Source organism: Capricornis sumatraensis, chromosome 13 (assembly GCF_032405125.1).
Source record: "Capricornis sumatraensis isolate serow.1 chromosome 13, serow.2, whole genome shotgun sequence".
Classification (NCBI taxonomy): Eukaryota; Metazoa; Chordata; class Mammalia; order Artiodactyla; family Bovidae; genus Capricornis; species Capricornis sumatraensis.
The window spans coordinates 68,590,228-68,602,653 of record NC_091081.1 but is presented as its reverse complement, the minus strand read 5'-3'; the positions used below and the strand labels follow the sequence as shown (position 1 = coordinate 68,602,653).

The 12,426-nt window shown below is 42.9% G+C and overlaps 1 protein-coding gene across 2 annotated transcripts in view; it reads right to left on the bottom strand.

Moving 5' to 3' along the window:
• Positions 1 to 12,426, bottom strand: part of PHACTR2 (phosphatase and actin regulator 2) — a 140,472-nt gene that overhangs the window by 60,471 nt on the left and 67,575 nt on the right. The gene's annotated exons all lie outside the window — the stretch shown is intronic.

Here is a 12,426-nt window from a genome sequence, read left to right as displayed (position 1 = left end):
AAGTAAGAATCTTCATTGCTTAAAATAATTATGAAAAACATTCCAAGTAGAATTGAGTATATTCATTCTGTTCACTTGAGGGCTGAGACCCCAGTTTTTCTAGCTGCCCCACAAACCACGTGAATGGAATCAACATAATCAGGATGGGCAAATGACCTGAGCTGACATCTGAAGCCCAGTCGCTGTGTCTTGTCTTCCAAATGATGGTATTTGGCCTAGAATTCAGACACATTACCTCAAATCAAGTACGGAGCACCGAAGCTACTTCCCACTTTGAAATATTCCTTTCTTAATGCATTCTAAAACATTGGCTTTTATGAATGGACAATGAATACAGACGATAGGCATGCTTACATGAAAACAAACTTTCAGTAGACATTCAGGTAACTCATCTGAATCCCAGACAGAAGGACTACTTTCCTAGTGTTTTCTTTCTCACACCGTCTATTACAGAAGTCCGACATTTATGTAATTCTTTTCCCTGCCATACTCACAAGTTCTAGAGTATTCTGGTGTATTCCCTGACAAATACCAAGTTTTGGGAGGATGGAGTCTATTCATGCTTTCACAGAATGTAATGGGACAGGAAACTCAACAGTGATTCTTCTTCAGGAAGAAATCTAAATTCCTGGTGCAACTTCAGAATGGAGCTTAGGAGCTCAGGATGAGACTTCAGTAGTAGTCACCCTATGTTTATAGTGTTAGTTCCTAAACCTTACATGTCATATCACCACTAGCTGCAGTCCCCACTTTCAGGGGTCAAGAAGGTGTGTCAAGTTAACACAGGGTCGAACCATCTATGAATTCTTTGAATCAACATTCCTCACAGTGCATTCTGCCATACTCTATTTCCTCCAGATGCCCTGTTCAAGAAAGCACCTTGGCACTGAAAAAAGGGCCAGAGCAGGGGTCGAGCCAGGGCTCTTTAGGGGAGAAGAAAAGGTTCATTGGTGGAGAGTGGGTAACCACAGCAGGACTAGATTCTGACTCTCCCTAAAATTTCTACTCCTGGCCTCGTAATCTGTAACTCTTAAAGTCACCCTGGACAATATAATTTCAAGACCCAACCAGAACCCCATTACCCTACGCCATCAGTTCAGTTCAGTTGCTCAGTTGTGTCCAACTCTTTGCGACCCCATGAACTGCAGCACCCTATGCCATCCTTAGCACATACAAACAGAGCTCGTAATGACACTAATAACATGCCTTTTGGGGGTGCTCCAGGTGGCCTGAAGCTAGGACACTGGGGAGGGAGTGGGGAGGGAGCCGGGGGTGCCTTGGATCAGCAGCTTTGTATTAAGCAATGACATGAACCCCAGAAGAGCTACACCGAGCATCTTTTGAAGAAACTGGAATATTTTTCTCCTTTTTGATAACTAGGAATTGTGTATCCTGGTTGCCAGAAAAGTCAGAGTAAAGCTTGATCTATACCACCGATTTCATATGGCAATTCATGGATGAATTCTGTTTCCTCCTTCTTAGGGATCTCACTTCATTTACATTTTATTTAGAGCATATGTGCTCTTTGTTCTAAGTTTTGTCGAACTTTTTTGGGCTGGGGCAGAATTACAGTGTAAACAAATGAGGAAATGAACGAGTGAATGAATGAAAAGTCAAAAGAATGATAATGAACATCTCATTGGTTCACATGAAGACACACAAAGAACTCCCCCTCCTTCCTTTAGCTCTCTCACCCACCCTCCAACATCCCTTCCAGAAACAGATGAACAGCTCACTGGAACATTGGCAGTTTCAACAGAACAAAGTTAATTGGGTGTGGGGGCCAGCAGGAGTAGTGGAAGCTCTTGTTTGTAAAAAAGAGTGCTGTTACTTAAATGTAGCTTCAGTGGGTTCAAGCTTTTGTCAAAGCGGAGAGAACTCCCTTCAGCACAGGAAGCCAAATGCCACCCCCCACAATGACGTTGGGGCCCTGCCCAGACAGAGCAGGGGTTCAGCAAGACCCTCGCCACTGCAGTCTCCTGAGGATGGTACCATCCATTCATGCTTGACTGGGGCTCCAAGGGGTCTGAGACCTCTTGCAGCCAAGGTCTCAGCCCCCACTTTTGGCGGGTGGGCCCTGATCATGCCCTCCCTCCTGCCCAGCTGTGTGCAGGAAGCTCGAGGCTGCAGATGCCACTGGACACGGATGAGGCCACATCCTGGGAAAGCGAGGGCACTGCTGATACAGAACAGTCATCATGGCTGTCTGTCCCTGGTTCTCAGGAAACAGAGCTTCTCACTGTGTTTGCTGCTTCGATAAAGTGCCCTAAAACCCAAAATAGTTGTCAGAAGTCCTGGATTCTAGTCCCAGAACTTCCACGGCCAGTTGTATGATGCTGGGAACTCTGCAGGTTCCAAGGCTTTGATCCATTAGCTGCAAACTGAGGGATGCGATTCAATGGCCACTAAAGGACAGCTCATCCAGCTCAAACATTGGGTGATCCTGGATCATTAATGAAGGCCATTCTGTAATCTCTGTTTGTGCATGTGTACTTCAGCCACGGCCGGCTCTTTGCAACCCCATGGACTGTGGTCCACCAGGTCCTCTGTCCACGGGGATTCTCCAGGCAAGAGTACTAGAGTGGGCTGCGAAGTCCTCCTCCAGGGGATCTTCCTGACCCAAGGATTGAACCCAAGTCTCTTGGGTCTCTTGCATTGGCAGGTGACCACTAGAGTCACCTGGGAAGCCCAATCTCTGCTTCGGGTATCTTTAAAAGCTTTCAAACTTGAACTTAAAAAAAAAGAAAATCAACAGAGGGCCCAGAAGGTATCCCCTTGTTGTTTCTGCCTTTCCATTACGGATCCCCAAGAATCCCTTAGTTTTAGAGTTAAGTTTTCTGTTGCTTTCATTCTAATTTAATCTCAGCTAAAAATCCCCTCTCTTTCTTCTGTGTAAATACTGGAGCTAGAAGTGGCAGCTTGGCTTCTTGCCAAGAATCAAACTTGACAGCCTTGTTCTTTCGCTCTACCTCGCATAAAGGGGCCCTGATAGGAAAATGCCTTTGGATATTTGTTTGGTCTTTGGCTGAGGGCATTTTTAACACAGATGCAGATAACTGTGTCCTGGGCCAAGGAGAACAAACTGCAGGCGACTAAGCAGGGAAGGTATGCTGTCAGGGCACCAAGTTCCAACCACCGCGCTCCCAGAACAAGCATCTCACTCTTCATCTTTTAAAATATGTGCCTCATGTTTACAGAGTGTCTGTCTGTTTGCAGAACACATTCACAAGACAGTTTTTCATGGGCCCAGAAGTGTTTTGCATTGGAATAAATCTGCGAGGTCATTCTAGTCCAACATGCCACACCAAGCAAGAGTCCTTTCAGGAACATTCCTGAGATGTGCTCACCTGTCTAAAGATATTTGAAGGCAAGAGGGTGCCTTTACAGCAGAGTCCCCTCCAGTTCTCCATCACTCTCACTTTATTCCTCGTAAGAAGGAATTCAAACTTAACATTCAAAAAACTAAGATCATGGCATCCGGTCCCATCACTTCATGGCAAATAGATGGGGAAAAAAATGGAAACCGTGGCAGATTTTATTTTCTTTGGCTCCGAAATCACTGCAGATGGTGACTGCAGCCATGAAATTAAGAGATGCCTGCTTCTTGGGAGAAAGGCTAGGACAAACCTACACAGTGTATTAAAAAGCAGAGCCATCACTCTGCTGATGAAGGTCTGTAGAGTCAAAGCTATGGTTTTTCCAGTAGATGTGAGCTTGAGCAAACTTCAGGAGAAAATGAAGGACAGGGAAGGCTGGTGTGCCGCAGTTCATGGGGTTGCAGAGTTGGATGTGACTTAGCAACTGAACAAAGAAGTCACCATTGCACTCCATCCCTGTAACTGTAGCCATTAATCAAGGCCACACTCCCCATTGCTCTAGAACTGAGCAAGTAATCTGCGAATGGAAAACAGCACCAGGTGACACTGGGTCCACTGGGAGCAAAGCGTGTCATGGGAGCCTCCTAGAATCTGATCCTAAGTATCCACCAGCTGCTCTTCAACTCTGAAGCTCTCACTCGTCTGTGCAACAACAGCACTAATACTGGGGGTGGGGGAGGGGGGGGGATCTCACTCACAGCAGCAGCATACCCAGAATCTTGTAGGACACAGATCACTGGATGGAATAGCTGGGCTTTTCCATGAAAAGTATTGTTGCCAGTTGAGTAAATGGCTCACAGTTACTCACTTTTATCCTAATTAAAAAAGCACATGTGTTTTTTACATCAAGGCCAAGGAAAACTATGATTTCTTTTTCCCTTTTTTTATATAGCTGATTTATATTATTACATTAGTTTCAGGTGTACAACACAGTGATTCAATATTTTTATAGATTATACTTCATTTAAAGTTATTACAAAATCATTGCTATATTTCCCCATGCTGTACAATATATTCTTACTGCTTGGTGCTTTTATACGTGATCATTTCTATATCTTAATCCGCTACCTCACCTTGGCCCTCCGCCCTTCCCTCTCCCCAACTGGTAACCACCAGGTGGTTCTCTATTTCTGTGATCTGTTTCTCTGTTGTTATATTCACTCATTTTAGTTTGTAGATTCCACATATAAGTGATAATATAGTATTGGTCTTTCTCTGTTTGACATTTTTCACTAAGTAAAATAACCTCTAGGTCCATTTATACTGCTGCAAATGGCAGGATTATATTCTTTTTATGGCGAAGTAATATTCCATTGTAAATATAGACCACATCTTCCTCTCCATTCTTCCACTAATGGACGTTTGGATGTGTCCATAATTGTAAGTAATGCTACTGTGAACACTGGGGTGCACGTATTTTTTTCAAATTAGTGTTTTCATTTTCTTTAGATATATTCCCAAGGATGGAATTGCTGATTATATGGTAGTTCGACTTTAGTTTTTTGAGGAGCCTCCCTACTCTTTTGCACAGTGGCTGCTCCAATTTACATTTTCATCAACAGTGTCAGAGGGTTCCCTTTTCTCCACATCTTGGCCAGTAATACTCTGTGCAAAACCATGATTTCTGTTTAACTCCCCACCTTGGGTGACTCAAAGTTCTGATGGTTCAATGCTGATTACAACAGCTCATGTTCTAAGTGAAGGAAGCACTGTGTCCCATTTTCCTGACTTCACACTTAAACTCTGGGTTTTCAAGTATTTGAAAAGGACTGATCTTCCAAACACTTCTAATAGACATCTGTCCATCTCATACTGCATAATATCTCAGCTCCTTGGCATGGTCTCTATGATGCCCCCCAACGCAAGATGGCCTTCCCCCCAACCTGATCCTCTCCTAACCACTCCCTCCCCTGGCTCTCTCTGCTCTAGCCCCTGCTGCTTCTCACCTGAGGCCAATCCCTGCCTGGTGGCCTCTGGCCTTACCAGGATGAGATTTTTCAAACCCCACATGGCTCATCTCATCAATTCCTTCAAGTCTTTGCTCAAAGGTCCCCTTATCTGAAGTCCTTCCCCACACACCTGATGGAGGACAGTTTGTTTCTTTTCTGATCTTTATCCTTAACCCACAGAATGTGTCCTGACACATTTGGGGACCTACTACTTTGCGTAAGTGCAGGACTCACACTTACACAAAGTAGCAAGTAGGACCTACTACTCTGTATAAATGTAGCCTCCACTGACTGCTGTATTCCCATCAGTGCTCTGCAGGTTGTTGCGTGCATGTGTGCTAAGTCGCTTCAGTTGCGTCCGACTCTTTGCGACCCTATGGACCATAGGCCACCAGGCTCCTCTGTCCAGGGGATTCTCCAGGCACGAATACTGGAGTGGGTTGCCATTTCCTTCTCCAGGAGATCTTCCCAACCTAGGGATCGAACCCGAGTCTCTTATGTCTCCTGCGTTGGAAGGTGGGTCTACCACCAGTACCACCTGGTTGTTGCAGGTTGTTGACACTCAGAAAAAAAAAAACCTGTATTTGTTAGAGGAAAAAAAAAAGGATTAAAAAATGAGTTAAAAAAGAAAATAGGCTAATAAGATCTTATTTTCTGCCCTTTCCCCACCTCCAGTCTAGAGAACGCACAGGCGAGACCTGTGGCTAAACTCTAAGAACAAGAGTCTTCAGTCTTCTCCCTCTTGGACTGCTTGGCTGGACCAGCCGAAAGGAAAATCCTCCGCTCTCCGTCCTATGGCTCATCTGAAAAAGTCTCTGTATGTTCTGAAGAAGGGAGGTCACAGTGCGTAGAGGACAGACACCAGCCAGCTAGCAGGGTGTAGCACACGATGGGGCTCATCATAAATTATAAGTGATTTATGGTGTCCTTCTGGGCACCGAGCCCGCATTCAGGGAAGGAGGCTGGGGCATATGCCTCCGGCTCCTTTCTGTGGACGCCTGGCCAAGATTTTATATTACTCTGGAAGTATCTGTGAGAATAAATCTTGCAGTCAACAAGCCACTTGTGTTTTCTTTTGGCAAGGAAAGAGAGTCCTAATTCTCGATTCTAACACCGTTTAATGTCGGAACAAAATAGAAGAGCAAATAGAAGACCATTAAATAAGCGGACCATGCTATCTTCTTGGTCCTGAGTACTGAATGGCCTTACTGTGAAACACAGACAGACACAGAGACCCGCTTGTCTTGGGTGGAAAGTGTTCTATAAGCGCCCGGCTTTGCTTTACCTCGCCCCAATAGTCGGTACAGAAAGCAGAATGTCAAGAAATGGTCTCCTTTTTAAAAGACCCTTCACTAAGGCTTAGCTAAATCATTTAAAGAACTACAGCCACTGAAATGCCACCCAACGGGACATTTGCAAAAACCTTCCAAAACATCTCAAGAATGTCAGGCAGAGAAATAAAGCCAACATCTCCATCTCAAAACACTCAGGGGTCTGGCTGTTTTCTTGTTTATCCAGGCCACTCCCCTACTCACAAATCCTACGGACTCCAGAACAAGTCCAGCTCCTTGGAGCAGCAGCCAAGCTTTATAACCGGCCTCAAAGCACCATTCTTCCCCCTACTTTTTTTTTCGTTTCACTTTTGCACAAGCCCAAAGTTAAAGTCAACCATTGCTTCTTGTCATTTCCTCTTCCTGCACGATCTCTGCTCTGTCCCTTCATTTGTTTCCTTCTCCTAGAATCAGGCTATTTCCCTCTCCCTCTCCACTGAAATCTTGCTTGAATTTTAAATCCTCTTCAAACAGCGCCCCCTAGACGGCGAGCTCACTATTCTGGTTGGTAAAATGTATAACTCCCAGCACCTAGAGCACTTTTATTTTCCATCCAAGTATAGTTGATTTACAGTGTTGTATTTGCTTCGGGTGTACAGCAAAGTGATATATATATATATTCTTTTAAAGGTTTTTTCATATAGATTATTAAAAGATAGTTCCCTGTGCTATACAGTAGGTCCTTGTTTACCTGTTTTATATACAGTCATCTATATATGTTAATCCCAAATTCCTAATTTATCCCTCTCCCCTCTCCTTTCTCTCTTGGTAACTGTATTATCTAAGTAGAGAAGTTTTAAGTAACTTATCTGTGCCTCAGTCTTCTCACCTATAAAATGGGATAAGAGCTGCTACTTTCTGGTTCTTCTGGAGGTTAAATGAGTTAAGAAGTGGAAATGTTAGATTAATACCTAGAATCTAAAAAGCACCAAATAAATGTTAGCTATTACTATTATTGTTATTAGCTACTGTTAGCTACTATTAAGTCATAGAACTACATTTTTGATTGTGTACTATGTGTACAAAGTTGAGTATTCACCTGACTCTAGTCCAAGCCCTAACAAGGAAGCTCTGTATATCATTTCACCTCCACTATGCCAAAAACGATACAATGCACAGAGAAGATACTGCGGACTTCTGCTTTGTTTTGTTTTTACAAGGAGGCAGAGGAGCTATATCTACAGCTCCTTTCTACCTTTTCTACTCATCTTAGAAATAGCCCTCGTGGTCTGTAGCCTTTCACCTTCCCCCCTCTGAGTCCATGTTACCTGTGTGAAGCCAATCCCATCTCTGGGGTCCCAGACTCCCAGGTTTATCCAATCAGAGCCCAGTATCTTACAGGCATTGGTGATTGGTGCAGAGAGGGGCTGTGTCCGAACTGCACCAGTGAGATTCAGGCCCGAGAACTCTGGTGTAACAACAGGAAAGAAAGGTGTTTCTTTTCTTCTGGATCTGTAGAACTAGCTGAACAGGAGCCTGGGCCTGCTAGCGGTCAGTCACTTTGCCTCCAAAAAAAGGAGAGCCTAACTTAAAAAAAGAAAGAAAGCAAGCCAATACAGAGGAATGCAGACTCAAAAGGAGGAGAAGGATTCCTAATCTTAGTTTCTAAGGACCTAGATCCAACTCCATGCTTGAAGGTTGTTTGCCCCTGGGCTTCTTGGTTAAGTGAACCAATAAATTCCCTATTTGCTAAAGCCTGTTACCATTCATCAGCAGTGAAAAGCTCTGACTAATCAAGGTGTTAAATAGATGCTTTTTAACGCTGAATTTTCTTCCAGCAGAACCCAGGAAGTCTCTAGTTTTCAAGGCAGAAATATGAAAGAAGAACTATAAAGACCCTCTTTTTCCCCCTCAAGGCCTTAAGAAAGAGGAAGGCGTCTATGGTCCCTTCTTCCTATTGGGAAATCAGTGTCACAACTTCCTCCAGAAACGTGACAGCAATCATCTGTTTATTTGGTGCTTAGATAGCATTTTTGTATTTATTTTCTCATCAGTCCTCCCAGTATTCCTGAAAGACAGGCTAATCAATTATTATTCTTATTTCTCTCAAATAGATAAGGACACTGAGACTTAAAAGAAGCCGAACATGTTTTCCAGTCACAGATTTAGAATCTGGTTGAACCCTAATGTGTCTGAGCAAAAGCCTACCACTTGCATTCTCCATCCTGAATTGATAATACAAAGATTTCAAATTTCTCAAGAGCTACAATGCTTTTTAATTTTCCTTTAAGACATGAGACAGAAGAAAACCTTTTTCTTTCCTGAACAATTAAATGAACAGTAATCATAGCTTTGTTTCAAGGCATTAAATTAAATTTTATAAAAATACTAGGTAATATTTTGTACAGGTAATAGTCACATTCAGAAATTTTAAAATATAGTACACATTTGGAAGTCTTGCTCTTATTGGTCATTTGTATATTCTTTCATTGTTTATGCACATATAAACATATGTAAATATATATTCTATTTTTAAAAGTTGAAGTATAGTTAATTTATAATCCTATATTAGTTTCAGGTGTACAATACAGATATTCAATATTTCCATAGATAATATTCCACTTAAAAGTTAACTAAAAACAATGACTATATTTCCCTATGCTGTACAATATATCTTGTTGCCTATCTAATTTTATACATCGTTTGTGTCTTTTAATCCCATACCTCTTCATTCTCCCCATTAGTATCCACTAGTTTGTTCCCTATAGCTGTAAGTTTGCTTCTATTTTTTAATATACATTCATTTGCTTTATCTTATAAATTCTGCATATGTGGTAACAGAAATCGTCTCAGAAGGAAACCTTTTTAAAGTTAATTTTCAATGGGCAATTTTTGAATAGTAGTACACTCTCATAGTTCAAATTATAAAAGGATCAAGTAGAAAAAAAAAACTCTCTTTCTATTCCCTACTGGCTCTCACCTTGACCCCACCTATTCAAACTGAACCTCACCTTTACTCCACAAGCAAATAACCACTTTTATTAGTGTTCTTGTATCCTCCCAGACTTTCTTAGGCAAATTCAAACATTCATTTTAATTTTTTCCCTTTTCTACACAAAAGATAGGATGTTTAAAAACTGTTCACCATCATTCTTTTTCATTGAACAGTTACTAATGCTTCTAAAATTTCAGGTGACAGAGCTGAGACGGAAGAGGTGATGGCTTCTGCCTTGTGCAAACAGCAGTAGCAGCTGAAATCATTGCTGTTTCCAAAGGGGTTGAGCTGAGAACAGTCATGGTAAATCCATCCAAAGGGACTCATGGGGTTTATTCCCAAGGGATAAAGGTTCAGGACTAGAACAATGAGCAAGTCCTCGATCCCAGATGGGCCAGGAAGTACAAGTGATCTCAGGAGAGTAATCAGAAGCCAGGATTTGTGAGCTACGTGAAACTCTGCTTGTCATTCCCCCTTCCAGGCTGATTCTCGTAAAGTCATGAGAGGCAAAATTGCACTAGACAGGTGCCCTGGGGGTTCACCCCATTTGATGGAAAGTCTGTGTGTTTCCATTTCTTGTTTCTTCACATTCAAAGAGAGTAAACTCCAAATAGTGTGAGACTAGCAAAGGCACAGATGTGTGAAAGAAGGATAATGATAATCATCCTTAGAGTAATTAAATTCTAACTTCCCAATAACAGGCTAGAGAAGTGACAGAAAAATGAATCTCAGCTCTGAATGGTGAAAAGCTAAAAGATTGTAAACAATACCCATGAAAGAAGAGACATCTAGAGTCTGAACTTCGGATTCTGACACACTTCCCCATAATCTGCTTTAGGACAGTCTTATCCATTTCAGGGATTTGACACAGATTGAAATGGGACAATGTTTAATTTTAACACTGATCAGGTAGCCAAATGACAAGCCAAGAGCGGATATGAAAGAGACCTTGGAACTACAGGAAATTAGGGGGCTTGCCAGGTGGCGCAGCGTAAAAAGGTGCAGCAGTAAAGAATCTGCCCGCCAATGCAGGAGACGCCAGAGATATGGATTCAATCCCTGGGTCAGAAGATACCCTGAAGTAGGAAATGGCAACCCACTCCAGTATTATTCCTTAGAAAATTCCCTGGACAGAGGAGCCTGGCGGGCTATAGTCTGTGGGGTTGCAGAGTCAGACACAACGGAGCACACACGCGCACTCACAATTAAGATATTCTCACCCATTTAAATATCAAATTCCATTGTCCAGGATTAAAAGCATCTGAAAATTAGGCCAATATATATATTTTTTAAACGGGGGTTACCATAACCCTGGGATTTCTTTGGAAGGAATGATGCTAACGCTGAAACTCCAGTACTTTGGCCACCTCATGCGAAGAGTTGACTAATTGGAAAAGACTCTGATGCTGTGAGGGTCTGGGGGCAGGAGGAGAAGGGGACGACAGAGGATGAGATGGGTGGATGGCATCACTGACTCGATGGACGCGAGTTTGAGTGAACTCCGGGAGTTGGTGATGGACAGGGAGGCTTGGCGTGCTGCGATTCATGGGGTTGCAAAGAGTTGGACACGACTGAGTGACTGAACTGACTGACTGACTGACTGACCATAATCTTTAACAGCCTGCTTTTTTTAAATTGGGAAAAATTTGAAATGTAACTGAGATACAACATTATATCAATTTCAGGAATTTAGCACCTATTTAGTTAGCCTATGACCAATATCGGAAAAGGCAATGGCAACCCACTCCAGTACTCTTGCCGGGCAGTCCATGTGGTCACTAGGAGTCGGACACGACTGAGCGACTTCACTTCCACTTTACAGGAAATGTCAACCCAGTCCAGTGCTCTTGCCTGGAGAATTCCAGGGACGGGGGAGCTTGGTGGGCTGCCGTCTATGGGGTCGCACAGAGTCGGACATGACTGAAGCGACTTAGCAGCAGCAGCAGCATGACCAATATATCTTAAAACATTAGCAATTAAAACTGAGAGGTGTGAGTACCCAGTCTGCGGGAAGATTCAGCAGGCATGACCCCCAAGTCCACGTTCATGACTTTCACGTACACATCTATCAGGCTCCCCTGGTGGCTCAGTAGTAAAGAACCCGCCTGCCAATGCAGAAGACACAGGTTCGATCCCTGAGTTGGGAAGATCCCCTGGAGGAGTAAATGGCAACCCACTCCGGTATTCTTGCTTGGAGAATCCTTTGGACAGAGGAGTCTGGTGGGGTATAGTCCATGGGGTTGCAAAGAGTCAGATAAGACTGAGTGAGTAACTCAACAACACATCTAATCAGATCAGCTTCCTTAAAATGACTAAGAAGTTAGTGCTCCTGAGCATTTTAAACATTCCCCTCTTCTACCAACTATCTTGCCTACACAACAGAATGAACAGGATCTATACAGAACAGTATTTCTCTGGAAAAACTGGCCCATGCCTAGACTAAACCCAGATGCTTGCCTGACACTTCAGAGAGACAACCAAGAGTATTCACTAAAACTTATTTTTCAAGGTAAAACATCAGTTTTTTTGGGGAAAAAGTACCTTTTGATGAAGGTAAAAGAGGAAAGCGAAAAAGCTAGCTTGAAACTCAACATTCAAAAAACTAAGATTACGGCATCCAGTCCCTTAACTTCACAGCAAACAGAAGGAGAAAAAGTGGAAGCAGTGGCAGATTTTCTTTTCTTGGGCTCCAAAATCACTGCAGACAGGGACAACAGCCATGGAGTTCAAAGATGCTTGCTCCTTGGAAGGAAACCTGTGATAAACCTAGACAGTGTTTTTAAAAGTAGAGACATCACTTTGACAACAAAGGTCCACATGGTCAAAGCTATAGT